General features: G+C 39.1%; 1 long non-coding RNA gene across 1 annotated transcript in view; it reads left to right on the forward strand.

The window, feature by feature from the left end:
* The first annotated feature begins 724 nt into the window (after positions 1-724).
* The window catches only part of LOC134160932 (uncharacterized), a 41,620-nt gene continuing 27,654 nt past the window's right edge, over positions 725-14,690 (forward strand). Inside the window, exon 1 of the long non-coding RNA XR_009963746.1 lies at positions 725-871. This is a non-coding gene — a long non-coding RNA (uncharacterized LOC134160932). The remainder of the gene's footprint in view (positions 872-14,690) is intronic.

Raw genomic sequence — 14,690 nt, forward strand, 5'->3', positions numbered from 1 at the left:
GCCACTGAGTAGAGCCTGGCTCCATCCTCGTGACACTCCCCCTTTATATATTTATAGACACTAATAAGGTCACCCCTGAGTCTCCTCTTCTCCAAACTATAGAGACCCAGCTCCCTCAGTCTTTCCTCATAAGGGAGATGTTCCACTCCCTTAATCATCTTAGCTGCCCTGCGCTGGACTCTCTCCAGCAGCTCCCTGTCCTTCTTGAACTGAGGGGCCCAGAACTGGACACAATATTCCAGATGGGGTCTCACCAGGGCAGAGTAGAGGGGAAGGAGGACCTCTCTCGACCTACTAACCACCGCCCTTCTAATACACCCCAGGATGCCATTGGCCTTCTTAGCCACAAGGGCACAGTGTTGGCTCATGGTCATCCTGTCGTCCACTAGGACTCCCAGGTCCCTCTCCCCTACACTGCTCTCTAACAGGTCGTTTCCCAACCTATAGTGGAACCTGGGGTTGTTCCTGCCCAGATGCAGGACTCTACACTTTCCCTTGTTATATTTCATCCAGTTATTCCCTGCCCAACTCTCCAGCCTGTCTAGGTCTGTCCAGTCTGCTCTAACGTATCTGCCTGTCTATCTGTGTCTTGGTTTTAGGTTACCATCCTATCTCAATATTTGAATAGTTTTCACAGAAAAAAATCAGTAACAGTGGTGTTATCTCTCCCTCTCCGTGCTGGCTTTTCTCCTTTTCACTCCTTCTCTGAGACTTGCTCCAAGTTTGTCACCTCCATGCTGTGAACAATAGCGAAGCCCATTAACTGGCTCTGCTGAAGAAGGGAAGCCATTTCACTTGACATCAAGAGGTTGTGAAAGTGCAATTTATCCTTTCTTATTGCAGCCACCACACACCCCGCTGAGATGCAGAGGTCTGACTTCATGCATGTGGTGAATTCAGTGGATGGGAAATCTATATCTGCTGGTACGGGAGGTCTGTGTCCTACCAGGGGGAACATTTTCTTGCCTCCCAGGAAAAGGAGAAACAGCCAACATCTACATCTGTCCTTGGCAGTATTCAAGGCCAGGTTGGACAGGGCTTAGAGCACCCTGGTCTAGTGGAAGGTGTCCCTGCCTGTGGCAGGGAGTGTAATCTTTAAGATCCGTTTCAACCCAACCATTCTGTTTCTGTGATTCTATCTGTGGCTTTGCACCTCTCTAAGGAGGGGTTTATCTGCTCAGTTTGACTTCAGTCACCTGTTGAGCTTAAGCAGTCTGAAGTTCTTGCTGGCGTTTTCTGGTTTCTGGGTTGTTTTTTTTTTTCCCTTTTTTTCCTTTCTCTCTCTTTTTTTGACAAGCTCTCCTGACTTTTGCATTCTCTCTGTGTTCAATGAGGGCGGCTGTGTGAGTTGCTCAGAGAATAATTATTCTTGCTGAGACCTGAGGAGGCAATTTATCATGTCAGACTAAAAATGGCTACAGATAGCACAAGGAAGCCCACATAACTAAGCATTGAAAACTAAGCACAAAGTGCACTGAATTTCCCTGGTGAATACAGAATTTGGGGTCATTATCTCACATTTTTGCTGAATGTAAGTGGACGTATTCTGAGCCTAACAGATGCATCATTTTGGCTTTATTTCCCTCTGCCACGGGAAATATTCCACAGGGCTCACCAAACAATGCTATGAATAGTATCAAATAATCTTTTTGCTAAATTCTTCTTGCCTTAAGGGTATGTGTAATTATCTCTTCTGATACATTGCATATTGAATTGTATTTGATGTGCAGTGGTATGTTCCTGTTCTATTTATTGACATCTTGCAGAAAGATGGTGATTTTATATAAATCTGTTGTTTGTTCCAGAGGAAGTCTGCAGTATTGTCTGAGGGTCTGGACCTGGGCAAATAAACAGCTCCTGTAGTGATAGGCTCTCTCTCCCCCTTTCAGACCTGGTATAGAGCAAGGATATCCACACTATGCCTACTCCTGTGTATTTCAAGTTCCCAAATTCAGTCTGCTGAACTCAGGAGTGGGGGAAGGGGGGGGTATATATTCTATAAACTGAGAAAGGTTTGTTTAGGGCTACATGGAAGACAGCTTTGAATTACTTCATACATCTGATAGCACTGGAAAGAAAATGAGCCAAACTCTGCCAGAAGTCTTTTCCAAAGGCATCTAATATATATACATATCTGCATGCATACGTTCATACATACATACGTATTCAGTGATGTTTGTGAGTGCATATGTATTATTATTATTCTTTTATCAAATCTTTGATGATTTTGTGGGCAGAAGCAGATTTTGAAGATATTTCTAGACAGATATTCTGGGAATGAGTTCTCCTTAGTAAGGAGGAAGGATGCATGAATAAACTTTGACATATTAAAGGTTACACTGTTGTGAAATAGACTTTTTTTTTTTTACTTCAATTTAATATGAAAAAGTATTTTGAAATTAAAAAAATAATGCAATTGAAAAAAGTTGAGTTGTTATTTTTGGGATATTAATATGAGGCTGGATATTTAAGAGAAAGCTGCTGACACACACGAATATTCTTTCAGGTGTTCTACCAATAGAAGTCATGTCTTTCCTGTGTGTCTTTTCGCAGGATAAAGAATATTTTCATTTCTTTCACAGGAGGAAAAAATTTTCAAAGCTTTAGTGTGAAAAAATTTAAGAGCCAGATTTTGAACCAAACTTTTTTTTTGCTGTTCTGAAATAAAAACTCTATAAATACAGCTGAAAATAGAGCCACTCTCAAAACATTTGTTACAATGGCCCAAAGAAGTTTAGTATGCAAAAGCTGAAATATAAAGTTGATTTAAGATTGAAAAACTAAAAATAATCTGTGCACTTGGTTTGGTCTGCATGTAAACAAGGACTGTGCCAGGAAAATATAATGACAGGAGAGAGAATTTCTCTAACCAGTCTCCGTATGCATCAGTATCCACATGGGTGAATCATTCTTTAAGGACTGGTTTGTCACATTATCTGCCCATGAAAGAGAGAGAAGACACATTATAGTTCACATGCTTCTACAGGGTATGAAGGAGAAAAGTGAAGTCTTGGCTTCATCTCTCCTCCTTGCTGCCTCATGCAGGGTGCTGACCAGGCCATCTTTAAATCGCTAAACCACAGAGAAAAAAGAAGGAGTGATGCCTTAGAGACGGACCACTGAAACAGAGCTCTGTGTTTGCACCTTGGTTTAAGACTGCACCTAACCCTGCTGCAAGTTCTCCCCCAGGGTTTCTCAATCTGACCACATACAGAGCTTGCCACGTCAAGACATTACTGTCCTAGGGAGCAGACAGGGTGACAGCATCCGTTTTGGCTTGGTTAAAGGGGAAGTACTCAAAACTCTGTAACTTTTCAAAACTTGATCTATCAGATCATACAGTTTAACATCTGCTTTGCTCCTTGCTGAACTGAGAGGTTTCTGTGCCAGCTCGCCAGAAATCATTTATCTGGAATTCACACTGGTTTTCATGTTTGCAAGACTTTTTTATTCTGTCTCATGGTGAGTTTGAGAGATTGAGTCTTCACAAAATAAAATCAGACCCAGTCAGACACTAACACCCTTGGTCTTTGGAAATTTAGTAAGTGTGCAAAATGTTAAATTAGATTTCCTTACAGTAGGCTTATAGGAACACAACAAGTGATGGATTCCTCATGAAATTCCACAGCTGTGTTTACAAAATGGAAGTTGTGGTAATATTCCCTGTCAAAATGTGAAAACCTATCTGAGTCTGGGCTAATTACAGGACTAACGAAGAACTGTGCTTTCTGGAGAACTGCATACCTTGCTGAGTGGCTCCTAATTTCCAGACCACCATTTGGGGTTACCAATGGGCCAGGCAGGACAAAGCAAAAACCACCTGATTCTTGTTATTTTTCATAGCAAGCTGAAAATTTCTCCAGATCTTCCCAATTTTTGCTGAAATTATTTCTGATAAAGTAAACATTTGTCCTTTTAATACAAAAGAGTTGGGCTCTGAAATGAAAAAACTGATGATGTCAATCATAAGTTAAGATGCAGGGTAGTACATGTATCATACACTATCTCTGCCTGCTGTGAATGAATAGTCTTTGCTCAGTGAAGCAACAGCTCTGAAATGTGTTGAACATATGATTTAGGATTTTGTTTACAGTGAGAGACAGGAGAAGGAAGTGGCAAAATATATACAACTTGATAGTAACCTGGAACGAAATTCTAAGAAAATTACACTTTTAAAATAAACTAAACTACATGGCTGCAATACTTCAACACCTCTCTCTATCCTGTGACTTCTGAAATTGCCAGCATGGTGTGAAAACCATGGTGATTTCTGTGATGTTTCTACTTGGCTGTGATGCAAAAAATGCAGCTTCAATCTTTCTTTGCTGTTTTCAGATCCCCAGTTAATGGTCTGTGCTAATTCTGTTATCACCACACTTATGCAATTCTCAAGGCTGGGTTGCATTTTCAGTTTCCCCCCATAGATAGTAAATTTGTAAAATCAAGAAGTAGCCCAAATAGTGTATTAAAAACAGAGGTAAAGGACTTGTTTCTCAGTTCATGCTCCAAAGCCCTTATCAATTTCCCATATAGGAATAAAGGCTGCATAAGATATTTTATTGTAGTTGAGAATTACTTATCTTCAGAGAGAACAAACCCCTTTCCTTTCCCAGCCCAGGGAATTACAGGAATACCTTGCACAGTCATTTGCCAGCAAAATGGATTTTATGACTTACTGTATCAAAGATTTGCAGCTGGATTGCTAGAATAATACATTTTATCAAGATGTTTTGGAAGAGTTTATGATTTTGGGACTATATTTTGACATTTTCACTTCAGTGGAGTTCAATTTTAGGATAAAAAAACAAAACTCCCTTGAAAAAATGGGCTTTTTATCCTATGCTATCATCTACATCTTTGTCACAAACAGCTTTCAGGTTCCAAAAGTTGACCTGAAACATATAGAAATTAAAGATGTTTGGAGCTCTGCTGAAATGAGAGTTCCCTGCTAAAGATCTGAATGTTCAAGGGTGCTGATCTGGCTGTTCAAGAGTTTGCTTCAGTAGCTGTGGTCAGAGACCTAACACTTCTCCTAGCACCTATGAACAAAAACCATCTAAGGCTATACTCTTCCTGAGTGCAGTCGTCTTCTGTTTGCGATTTATTCACTTTAAAGTCCTTCAAGCAGGCAACTTTGCTCTGTTTTTCACAGTCCAGGAATGACAGTCCTTAGGAACAGTGCTTGTCTCTGCCATGTCCCCTCTCTTCTGCTACATGCCATCACTATTCACCTGTTCTAACTCAAAACCAGCACATGATACAAATGCACAAGTGAAGCATGGTCATTCCTGTTTAACAGCTGGGGAAACTGGGACAGCAAAATGTTCAGGAGCATGTCTAAAGCTGCAGAGGTAGTGACAGAGAAGAGAGAAGCATCAGACTCATGGGCTCAAGCCTTACATACCTGAGAGACCTTCCTCAAGACTGTACAAGTCACATTTAATTTATGACCTGATTTAGGATGAAGCACTGTTTGCCATCAATTGCAGAGCAACATTACTGCATCTAACTTTGCCAGGACCCTCAATGAAACAAAAGTCTGGCTTGACCAAAAGGGCCCCAGTCAATTCCGCTGTGTAATTCTTAAACAGAGCTGAATTCTCCTAAACTGTATTTATGCTAAGTTTCATGTCACCTCATGACCTCAATTAAAACCTTTCAGAGGAAATCAGAAGTGCTGGCAAAGTCCTGCAAGATGAATTTCTATGGCTTTCTCATGCTAACTGCTGGTATAAACTTGGCGATTTTAAAGAAGATTTTATAGTGCTGCTGCTGCTATTTTTATTGAAGGTGTCAGAATGCCAGCAGTGATAATGTCTCAGTGAATGAGCAGCTTGCTTTCTCTGGTCCCTTTCCTAAAGCACATAATAGATGTCATTAACATCCAAATAAATCTCCCTTTATGGTACATTTGGTCACAGAGAAGAATAAAGTTATGTTTTCTTAAAGGTCCCATGATTATTTCTGTTATTATTATGGACAAGGGCACAAACTTCTGTAACTTTACTGGTCTTCACTGGACAAGAGAAATTACTCAGAAGAAAAGATTTAAGAGTCAAGGTTCACAAACAAGATTAAAACCTGCATGCTATTATCTTTACAATACATATATAATATAATTTATAGGATACACAGAACTGTGCCAGGCAAATTCCAGGTACAATGATGAGCACCAAGCTCCACATACAGTTAGCATACATATCCTACAAGTTGGAAAATAAAGGCCAGATGCTTAATGTTCCTGAATATTACCTTCTTGAAAAGATAGTTGCATTCATCGGCTATTCTTCTGTTGATGCAGAGATTTCAGCTTAAACTTTTCTAATAAATAAATATTTAAACCCTGCCAAGGAGATTATAAATTTTCTTTTTTTTTTTTTTTGCAATTTGAATAGGCAATTGCACTGAAATGACCATAGAAGTGTTTATTTAATTTTCTCCAAATTCAAGTCAGGACTTCTTGAAGGTTAAAAACTGTTTTCATTATTTTAATTGCAAATAAGTATATTTAAGCATTTCTTGATCCTTACAATAAGCAAAAGCTTGGTAAAACATCCACCATGGCAGGAATGCTTTCAGCAATGATGGAATTTTAAAATAGAAACAGCAGTTCTGAGGAGAATATATTTTTAATTGCATGTCTGTTACAATAGTTTAGACTTGAAAATTAATTGTATAATTAGGATGAAGTTTAGGCATATTTTTAACTTGACTGACCCACAACATAAATATGTTTTGGTTGAACACAGGTTTTGCTTGAACAATTTTAAATCCCCACAATCACAAGTGTGCAGCAACTGCAGCCTCAAATTGTTCATTTAATGTTAATCACAGCCATTGTAATGTGGAGCCAACTGGCTCTAGGGGACATGACCTTATCACACTGGACAGATGGCAAAAAATTTTCAAGCCATGTTAAACCTTTTTCTTGAACACTTTTTTGTTCTTAACATATTTATTGCCGACACCACATATCAGCATTATAGTTTCTCTTCAGGTGAATATGACCAGTTGGCAGTAATAGGTTCAGCTCTGAGAACCTTTCAGACATTGCTTTTTGAGCTGTTTTTATAAATTCACTGTCTGGAAAAACAAGGGGAAAAAAAAAAAAACAACAAAAAAAACAAAGAAAGGTAGGGAAAGAAGCTTTTCATAACCCTTCAGCTTGGCTTAATTCCCATGCAGAGAGAAGAATAAGTTAATGCAGACACTGTGTTTTTCTGGCTTGGATGTCATATTTTCTCATGATTGGAAAGATAAATGGCAGTGCAGGAAGCATGGAAAAGAGAGGGGGAAGCAGAAAATGCAAGAGAAAAAATACATTTGATAATGTTAAACTCAGCTGTAGCAGTATCTGCTAAATGTCTCCTGCATGTATAAAAGTCTTACGTTTCCCTGCATTAATGCTGGGCCTTCACTGATACACTGATGTCTGTCATACTAGTGAAAGAACTGAATATGCTTTGAAGATGCAGTGGAAAACATGTTAATAAATGCCTTTGTCATTGTATCGTATTATCGTATGACTTCATGAATGTTCTGTGTACCTATGCAAGCTACAAATGTATTTTATGTGTATCAAGTTTTCTATTCCCTTGGTTTGCCATATTCTTCCTCTGTTTTTGAAGAGAGAAAAATATGGACACCTTTCTCATTATATTTTTGGGGTGAAGAATTATCCCTGTACAGCTCCAATTCAGCAAGTACAGGAAGGTCTTTGTAGGTGCAATAGCACTTTCATCTTCTATAGGCAAATATCTACATGATAAAGCAAAAGATTTTTTAAAGGCACTTTGTGCCAAAACCAAGCTCAGCTGCAACTACTCTTATACCCTACTTGGTAAATATCTTGGGTGAGGTGACCTGGTGTACATTAGACATATGTTCTGCATGAAAAATGTGAATATTAGTAGGAAAAATAAGAGCATCCCACCCAGAGAGTTTTCACACAGCGGTCCTAAGAGCAGATTTACTGGGATAATGATGGAAGGAGGTGCAAGAATTGCCTCTCTCAGCAGCAAGGAGCACTCATCCCTGATAAGTAGCATCCCTGCAAAGATATGCAGTTGCAGATGAATCAAACTGTGAGCACACGGCATGTGTTCTGGGCTGAGAAGCTCCCAGTAATTAAGTTGTACATTCAATTAAACCTAATGCCCCAATAACTTTGAAAAAATGCAAAAGGTCCATGGATGCAGAGAGGAATGAATTCCTCAGGCTCCCTTTATCCACCAATAAACCTACTATAAATGCTCATAACTGGAGGCCCAGATCTTTATATATAGCTGCAAAGCAGTATCTCCATTAGCTTCAGCAGTGACAAGCTGGTTTCTGTAGGTTTCAGATTAGATCACGAAAACTCTAGATAGTGCTCCTGTGATACTTGCGGAAAGAGACAGGGCCAGATGTACTTGGTTACATTTCAGGAGTCAGAGACAAACTTTTAATCTTAGTTCTAATCATATATCAGTTCCCTAAGGCTTTTCAAAAATAGATAGGGAAAAAGTTTAAAAAAATGTCAAAACTAATGCCAGTATTTTCTACTATTTAGAAAGCAATACTCCAGCTCTTTTACTCAGGGTTCCTGAAGAATTTGCCAGGCTTATGTTTGTTCACGTAAGTTCAATTCTCTAAAAATGAAGAAAACTGACAGTGTGGCTGATTGCAGACAGAACCAAAGCACCTCTTTCAAACTAAACCCTTAATTATTAGGCAGCTGCACCTACTGAATATTTTAGCTGCGAAGAGAAGCTCACCTAAAGAATCATAGAATCACAGAATGGGTTTGGTTGGAAAGGACATTAAAGCTCATCCAGTTCCAAACCCCTGCCATGGGCAGTGACATCTTCTGCTAAAGCAGGTTGCTCCAAGCCCTGTCCAACCTGGCACTGAAAACTGCCAGGGATGGAATATTCCTTGGGCAGCCAGTTCAGTTCCTCACCACCAGTAAAGAACTTAGGTCAGTTTAAAATATTCATGTTTAGCAGCATTGAAATTTACCCAAAGAGAGTTACAAGGTCTTCTTACCTTTCTGGCAAGTAACTCCATGTCCTCCCTTCCCTGCCTCAAATCCCATGCTTATGCAGCTCACCACAAAGTAACCTACCAACAGACTACATCTCTGGTGATGTAGGGGTGCTAATGCAGATATTTTAATTACTTGTTGTTTTCTCATGCTCTACCCTGTCTCTGTTCTTTTTTTTTGTTTTCTTTCCCCTCCCCTCTGTCTCCTGTGTTAGGTTTAGAAGGCAAATTGTGAGAAACAGAGCCTGTCCTTTTATTGTGTTAACAAAGACTTCCCAGGAAATCCAAGCCTACATTTGAATATAGACTCAAATACTCTGCTGTATATATTACTTCTCCTGTTTGTTTGCATTCCTCAGATGAGTCATCTTCTGGTAGAGAAAGTAGGAATCATTCATCATCCTCAATAAAACAGAGCAAGTGAATGAAAATATCATTCAGAGAGACAACAGACCAAATGCAAAGCCTTTGCAGAGAGGTTTCCTTTCAGATGAGAAATCAGTGACCTAAGAATGGTGGGCTGGGGTGTGGAGGTGAGGGAAGGAGGAGTCCGATTTCTCAAGACAGGCTCTAGGATGTGGTTTGACAATTATTAGCCAGGAAACACGGCTGAATGCAAAGTGACAAAGCACAATGGGGAACTGCAGTGCTGCTGAACCAAAACTGAAGGAAAAGGTGCTGGTGGGTGAACTGAAAGACGAAATGTGTACTTGGCTAGAATCGATAATAAAGCACACTGCACTCAGTTTGGCAGCAGGTGCCAAGAGCTTATCAAAACCAACATATTCCTGTGTAGTGAAAGGCAGTACAGTAACTACGTGATTGCTGTGCAGACTATATAAAACTGTATAAAAACTTCCTTATTGTACTTAAGTCAGCAGGAGACAGAGATCCTTGCTGGCCTTGCAGGAAGAGAGGAGACTGATAGAGTCATCTTGTCTTACGCGGAGTAGAGCACACAGCAAATACCCTTAGTATAGAAAAAGAGTAAAAGATTCTAAGATCCAAACCTAAGAGCAGCCTGATTGTTGGTGGCTTATTTGCTACAAATAAATCTAATTTGCTACAAATAAACCTAGCCACAGAGAGAGATCTAAAACAAAGCTGAATATTAGCATATGTAGGTATAAGTTTTATAAATGAATATGCAAAATTTACTCACTCAAATCACAGTGCCAGGAACTCATTCCTGAATGCACTGACCCACCAATACAGAACAGCACTAATTACAAAGTGGTGATTGTCTGTGATTTCATGACATGATTAATGAGCTTGATTTTCCACTGGGTGATTATTGATTGAAATTGTGTCTGGTAATCATGTATGTAAGCTACTCAAACTTAGACAAAGATGCATTCCAAAGACGTATCTTTGGAAAAACTTTTGGCATATTAACGTCAATGGCTTGCTGTTTAGCTCACCTGCAAGGAATTACATGGCTGATACTGAGCTTAGAAGAGCATTTGTTGCAATAGAGTGGCCTGCAAGAACTGCTGGCTGCTGAACACTTCCCAGAGATAAGAAAGATCCTTCAAATCCTTAAGACCTCTATGCAGTTACTGAAGATTTACAGGATATGTTTTTCATCTTTTACAAAACAAGGTTTTGCAATAGAGATGAAATTGGATTGGACCAGCAGCTGGCCCTGTCAGGCATGCAAGCTGAATTAAAAGAGAGCAGAAGAAAAATTCCTTCTCTATAACCTGAGCCAGATGGTTGGCAATCCAGACTCATGTCTGAGTGGAAATAGATGGCTGATTTGTCCACACATTTTTTGATTTATTAAATAAAATTACTAGTGGAATAAAGACAAGTTAGAAATGGTGATATGAAAATAAAATTTATAGAAATATTTTTAAAAGGAGCATATCAGAGAAGACAGTTCAGTTGTACTGGCACCACACACAGCCAGAGGAAAAAATGTTGTAAATTGACAAGAAAAATGTGTTAAAAATGGATATATATATATATGAAAAAAAAATCATATCAATGCCTTAAAAAGACAAAGAAGCCATGCCAGTGAGATTTTGACAGGAAGAGAGAAGCTGAAAAAGAGGTGGCAAAGAGATAAAAGATGCTGCAGATGTTGTAAACAGTGAACTAGCTAGAAAGAGACAAGAGAAGGGCATCAGAGAATTGAAAGGAATAAAAAATGTAGGTGTAGAGGAAAGAAACATTAGGGAAGCATTGTGTTCTGCGTGCCATTAGTAGTTTGATCAGACCTCAGAAAATGAGTTCACTTTAATGCAGCCCACATCACTACTTGTATAATGGGTAAAAGAAGTAAGGAAAAAAGATGATAGATGTTCAATCAGCAAAAGCTATATAAAGGGTACTGCATTTGAGGTAATTGTAAATGGGAAAGGAGATGTCTGTGCTGTAAAAAGGAGGATGTTTACAGAAAGGATCAGCAGCTGCATTTTGCTAGTCAACAACGACTGGTTCATGGCCCAAGGTAGATATCTCAGACTGGACACTGATAAAAACTATCTCATTCCCTAGCAAGAGAAAAACACTGAATAGTAGAAAAGGTGAGTGATGCACACTGTAGAGTGTCTGGGAGGGATGTGATAGAATAACCAAGGAACAACCGAGTACAGGATACCAGAATATGACAATGTTTGACCCTTGCAAAAAGACATGTCTGTATAGTACAGTTCCTCCATAATAATATGACAATGTTGAGCACACCCTTGCAAAAAGACATGTCTGTATAGTACAGTTCCTCCATAATAATATGACAATGTTGAGCACACCCTTGCAAAAAGACATGCTGTATAGTACTGTTCCTCGATAATAATCCAGAGCCAGCACAGAAGGGAGAGGAAAATGTTTATTTTTATGACGGTCACTATCTCTCACTATCTCTTGCAGAGGGGATCCTAGCAAGTGAATAATTGGTGTGACTGGTTTTGAAACTACCTCCCAACAAGTGCAAAAAGTGCTTTCGGAAAACAAAATTAAACCTAAGGAGAAGTTGCCATAGCCAAATGTTCCTCAGGTTTCTCCAGCTGACATGTAACATTTTGATCTGTACTCTAGTGGAGGACCCTTCCGCATTAATCTACTTCTGATAGCTTCTCCCTGTAAATGTGAAAGCAAACAAATCATCCAGGTAGTTAGTGGTAGAATTTCTCCCCATCTATTACATACAGTTTCATGGCCAGCATCTATCTCCATCTCCTGCATTCAATATTGCACTAGCACAATCTCTTTACCAACAGGTCATCATGTTTAGTTGCCTTATTTGTTATTATAACAGTAAAAATATGATACAAAATATGTATTTGCAAATAAAATGCTTCAGCTCAACAATTATAATTAGTCTAAGGACAGATTCTTGACCTGTGAAATAATGCAGATGGATTGAAATATGTACAGTGGTAAACTCTTCGGTTCAGTGGCCTTATCCCACTGAAATAATTATCTTTATCATATTCTCATTTATACCAATTGTTTATGTCTACAGAAAATATTAACAATTTCTCACATAATTTCAACTTGTTAATTGTTCTCTTTTTTTCAATATTTCTACTGTTTACCTTCATTCCTGCTGCCATCAAATTAAATTACATACTATGCTATAATTTGTGCTGATTTGCAGGAAAGAAGAGGCAGAAATGTTTATTATCAAACAAGCTCCACAACAGGTAGAAGTTGATCTGTGAGTAATGAACCTAATGAAGCTAATGGGTTTGAAGCTAACCTTTGTCTCTTTTGCCACTTTTCTGACAAGAACTCTGAGTCCTTCCACTTTTTCCAATGATTCTCAGTTTCCCATTTCCCTCAGTACTCCTATACATTTTAAGTGAGTACTACCAGGTTTCTCTCATGTTCCCAAAGTCTTCTAGGCTATTATGCACATCTGTTCCCCAACCTCCTCGACTCTGTTTAACACCTTTCACCATATGAATAATCTTTCTACATAATGCTGATTAATTTCTCTTCACAAAATGCCTAAGCTCTCACCCTCTCTTCTGTCTATATATTTTTTTTGGCTTACCCTTGGGAAAGAGTTGGAATATACTGCAGGCAACCTGCAAATATGTATTTTTTGATCTGCCATCTGCTGTTACCATTCAAATTAACTGGATGAGAGCTGAGTTTTTGCTACTTTTTCTTCAGTAGTAGCATTCAATTTTATCTTTCCTTCACTCAGCTGTATGGGAACTCAATATCTTTCAAAATTCAACCTTTTTCAAATTCCATTGCATCTGACAAGAAGATTAAAGGTTATTAGAGAAAGTTAAATTTACTGACAGCTGGAAAGGCAGAATAAGATCATGACTGGAGGAACATTTTCCCTTTAGGAAACCAAGCTAAAACCTGTCTCCTCAGAAATACAAGGCCTGACTCATCTGGGTAGCTGAGGGATTCTTCCAGAGAATGAAGCATATAATTATCATGATGGTGTGGTTCTGATGCAACACTGGGAAGAATGGCTGATATACCATATGGTTGCATCTTCTTTCAGAGACACCTCAATAGGCTGGAGAAATGGACCCAGTGGAATCTTGTGGAGTACAACAAAGGGAATTGCCAAGTCTTCTGCAGAAAGGGGCTTGAGAGTCCTCATGGGCAGCAAGTTGAACAGGAGCTATCAATGTGCCTGTATAGTAAACAATGTCCAATAACCTCAGGCCACATTAGGACCATAAGAAAACAAAATTTGATGTAGATTCTTTGGAGCTTCCAAGAAAACAAGAAAGCATAGAGGGAAGTAACATAGCATAGACAGGCCCAAGAAAGCTGGTTGATATTCAAGGATTACCTCTTCAAAGCTCAGGAGTGACATATCTCTACAAAGTAGGGCAGGAATGCAAGAAGGTGTGTGTGGATGAACAAGTTGCTCCTGGATAAACTCCAGCATAAAAAAGAGGCCTAAAGAAGGTGGAGGCAAAGACAGGAAAACTGGGAAGAATAAAGAGACAGTGCAGCCGGGGATCAAGTTAGGAAAGCTATTGCCCTGACAGAATTAAATCTGACCAAGGACATTAAGGGCAACAAGAAAAACTTCTATAGGAACATTGGGGATAAAAGGTAGACAAGGGAAAATTAGGCCCCTTCTTTAATGAAATGGGAGACCTGGTTATTTGAGACATGGAGAAGGCCAAGATATTCAATGGTAGATTTAGGTGGATCTTAGGAAGAAGTTCTTCCCTGTAAGGGTGGTGAGGCCCTGACAGAGGCTGCACAGAGGGGCTGTGGCTGCCTCATCCCTGGCAGTGTTCAAGGCCATGTTGGACAGGGCTTGCAGCAACCTGGTCTAGTGGAAGCTGTCCCTGCACATGGAAGGGTCTTGGAACTAGATGATGCTTAAGGTCCCTTCCAGTCAAAACCTTTTTATGATTTTGTGATTCTATGAACTTTCATACCCAAGATCTCCAAATATCAAAAGCAGCTTTGAGCATAAGAGTCCTTCCAGGTGAGAGGAATAGTTGAAGAATGATAGAATACATACTTTGTGATTGGAGTTTTTCTGATACATCTTGTGAATCTTTGAAAAAACTGCTCCTGAAGTAAAAATAATAAGGAAATATTTCAGCTTTTAACTATTTTCTCTTCCATGGTACATTTGTACTTTCTAATGTTTTCAATAAGCAATTTTGGTTTTTTTCTGATGCTGCCTTGCATGCAATGGAAAAGCTAGACATAATGAATATTTG

Source organism: Pezoporus occidentalis, unplaced genomic scaffold, assembly GCF_034315485.1.
Source record: "Pezoporus occidentalis ecotype Australia unplaced genomic scaffold, CSIRO_AGI_Poc_V1 ctg166, whole genome shotgun sequence".
Lineage (NCBI taxonomy): Eukaryota > Metazoa > Chordata > Aves > Psittaciformes > Psittacidae > Pezoporus > Pezoporus occidentalis.